The sequence below is a fragment of the Ipomoea triloba genome, chromosome 16, assembly GCF_003576645.1.
Source record: "Ipomoea triloba cultivar NCNSP0323 chromosome 16, ASM357664v1".
In the NCBI taxonomy this organism is placed as follows: Eukaryota; Viridiplantae; Streptophyta; class Magnoliopsida; order Solanales; family Convolvulaceae; genus Ipomoea; species Ipomoea triloba.
Genome location: NC_044931.1, coordinates 13265698 through 13268699, shown reverse-complemented (window position 1 = coordinate 13268699; position 3002 = coordinate 13265698). Strand labels below are relative to the sequence as shown.

General features: G+C 53.2%; 4 non-coding genes across 4 annotated transcripts; all 4 read left to right on the top strand.

Moving 5' to 3' along the window:
* Positions 1–1932: 1932 nt before the first annotated feature.
* LOC116008882 lies at positions 1933–2051 on the top strand. The gene has a single exon (XR_004096233.1). It is a non-coding gene; the product is annotated as a 5S ribosomal RNA (ribosomal RNA).
* A 137-nt stretch (positions 2052–2188) lies between these two features.
* LOC116008167 lies at positions 2189–2307 on the top strand. The gene has a single exon (XR_004095565.1). It is a non-coding gene; the product is annotated as a 5S ribosomal RNA (ribosomal RNA).
* A 137-nt stretch (positions 2308–2444) lies between these two features.
* On the top strand, positions 2445–2563 carry LOC116008226. Its single transcript, XR_004095622.1, has one exon. It is a non-coding gene; the product is annotated as a 5S ribosomal RNA (ribosomal RNA).
* A 137-nt stretch (positions 2564–2700) lies between these two features.
* On the top strand, positions 2701–2819 carry LOC116008669. The gene has a single exon (XR_004096036.1). It is a non-coding gene; the product is annotated as a 5S ribosomal RNA (ribosomal RNA).
* The last annotated feature ends 183 nt before the right edge of the window (positions 2820–3002 follow it).

Genomic DNA, 3002 nt, shown 5'->3' with positions numbered 1-3002 from the left:
CCGAAGTTTAGCGTGCTTGGGCGAGAGTAGTACTAGGATGGGTGACCCCCTGGGAAGTCCTCGTGTTGCATCCCCCACCATCTTTTTAATCTTTCTTGTAAACCGCTGGACCGCTCGCTAAGGGTACTATCCTTTTAAACCGCTAAGCGAGAGAAGTTGCGCGGAGAGAGAGGGTCAAGTACATTTTGCGCGCAGTACGTGACGGACCCCCTGGGAAGTCCTCGTGTTGCATCCCCCACCCTCTTTTTAATCTTTCTTTTAAACCGCTGGACCGCTCGCTAAGGGTACTATCCTTTTAAACCGCTAAACCGCTAAGCGGGAGGGGAGGCGCGGGGGGAGGGGGACAAGGACATTTTGCGCGCAGTACGCGACGGATGCGATCATACCAGCATTAATGCACCGGATCCCATCAGAACTCCGAAGTGAAGCGTGCTTGGGCGAGAGTAGTACTAGCATCCCCCACCCTCTTTTTAATCTTTCTTGTAAACCGCTGGACCGCTCGCTAAGGGTACTATCCTTTTAAACCGCTAAACCGCTAAGCGGGAGGGGAGGCGCGGGGGGAGGGGGACAAGGACATTTTGCGCGCAGTACGCGACGGATGCGATCATACCAGCATTAATGCACCGGATCCCATCAGAACTCCGAAGTGAAGCGTGCTTGGGCGAGAGTAGTACTAGCATCCCCCACCCTCTTTTTAATCTTTCTTGTAAACCGCTGGACCGCTCGCTAAGGGTACTATCCTTTTAAACCGCTAAACCGCTAAGCGGGAGGGGAGGCGCGGGGGGAGGGGGACAAGGACATTTTGCGCGCAGTACGCGACGGATGCGATCATACCAGCATTAATGCACCGGATCCCATCAGAACTCCGAAGTGAAGCGTGCTTGGGCGAGAGTAGTACTAGCATCCCCCACCCTCTTTTTAATCTTTCTTGTAAACCGCTGGACCGCTCGCTAAGGGTACTATCCTTTTAAACCGCTAAACCGCTAAGCGGGAGGGGAGGCGCGGGGGGAGGGGGACAAGGACATTTTGCGCGCAGTACGCGACGGATGCGATCATACCAGCATTAATGCACCGGATCCCATCAGAACTCCGAAGTGAAGCGTGCTTGGGCGAGAGTAGTACTAGCATCCCCCACCCTCTTTTTAATCTTTCTTGTAAACCGCTGGACCGCTCGCTAAGGGTACTATCCTTTTAAACCGCTAAACCGCTAAGCGGGAGGGGAGGCGCGGGGGGAGGGGGACAAGGACATTTTGCGCGCAGTACGCGACGGATGCGATCATACCAGCATTAATGCACCGGATCCCATCAGAACTCCGAAGTGAAGCGTGCTTGGGCGAGAGTAGTACTAGCATCCCCCACCCTCTTTTTAATCTTTCTTGTAAACCGCTGGACCGCTCGCTAAGGGTACTATCCTTTTAAACCGCTAAACCGCTAAGCGGGAGGGGAGGCGCGGGGGGAGGGGGACAAGGACATTTTGCGCGCAGTACGCGACGGATGCGATCATACCAGCATTAATGCACCGGATCCCATCAGAACTCCGAAGTGAAGCGTGCTTGGGCGAGAGTAGTACTAGCATCCCCCACCCTCTTTTTAATCTTTCTTGTAAACCGCTGGACCGCTCGCTAAGGGTACTATCCTTTTAAACCGCTAAACCGCTAAGCGGGAGGGGAGGCGCGGGGGGAGGGGGACAAGGACATTTTGCGCGCAGTACGTGACGGATGCGATCATACCAGCACTAATGCACCGGATCCCATCAGAACTCCGAAGTTAAGCGTGCTTGGGCGAGAGTAGTACTAGCATCCCCCACCCTCTTTTTAATCTTTCTTTTAAACCGCTGGACCGCTCGCTAAGGGTACTATCCTTTTAAACCGCTAAGCGAGAGAAGTTGCGCGGAGAGAGAGGGTCAAGTACATTTTGCGCGCAGTACGTGACGGATGCGATCATACCAGCACTAATGCACCGGATCCCATCAGAACTCCGAAGTTAAGCGTGATTAGGCGAGAGTAGTTCTAGGATGGGTGAGCCCCTGGGAAGTCCTCGTGTTGCATCCCCCACCCTCTTTTTAATCTTTCTTTTAAACCGCTGGACCGCTCGCTAAGGGTACTATCCTTTTAAACCGCTAAACCGCTAAGCGAGAGAAGTTGCGCGGAGAGAGAGGGTCAAGTACATTTTGCGCGCAGTACGTGACGGATGCGATCAAACCAGCACTAATGCACCGGATCCCATCAGAACTCCGAAGTTAAGCGTGCTTGGGCGAGAGTAGTACTAGGATGGGTGACCCCCTGGGAAGTCCTCGTGTTGCATCCCCCACCCTCTTTTTAATCTTTCTTTTAAACCGCTGGACCGCTCGCTAAGGGTACTATCCTTTTAAACCGCTAAACCGCTAAGCGAGAGAAGTTGCGCGGAGAGAGAGGGTCAAGTACATTTTGCGCGCAGTACGTGACGGATGCGATCATACCAGCATTAATGCACCGGATCCCATCAGAACTCCGTAGCTAAGCGTGCTTGGGCGAGAGTAGTACTAGGATGGGTGACCCCCTGGGAAGTCCTCGTGTTGCATCCCCCACCCTCTTTTTAATCTTTCTTTTAAACCGCTGGACCGCTCGCTAAGGGTACTATCCTTTTAAACCGCTAAACCGCTAAGCGAGAGAAGTTGCGCGGAGAGAGAGGGTCAAGTACATTTTGCGCGCAGTACGTGACGGATGCGATCATACCAACACTAATGCACCGGATCCCATCAGAACTCCGAAATTAAGCGTGCTTGGGCGAGAGTAGTACTAGGATGTGTGAGCCCCTGGGAAGTCCTCGTGTTGCATCCCCCACCCTCTTTTTAATCTTTCTTTTAAATCGCTGGACCGCTCGCTAAGGGTACTATCCTTTTAAACCGCTAAACCGCTAAGCGAGAGAAGTTGCGCGGAGAGAGAGGGTCAAGTACATTTTGCGCGCAGTACGTGACGGATGCGATCATACTAGCACTAATGCACCGGATCCCATCAGAACTC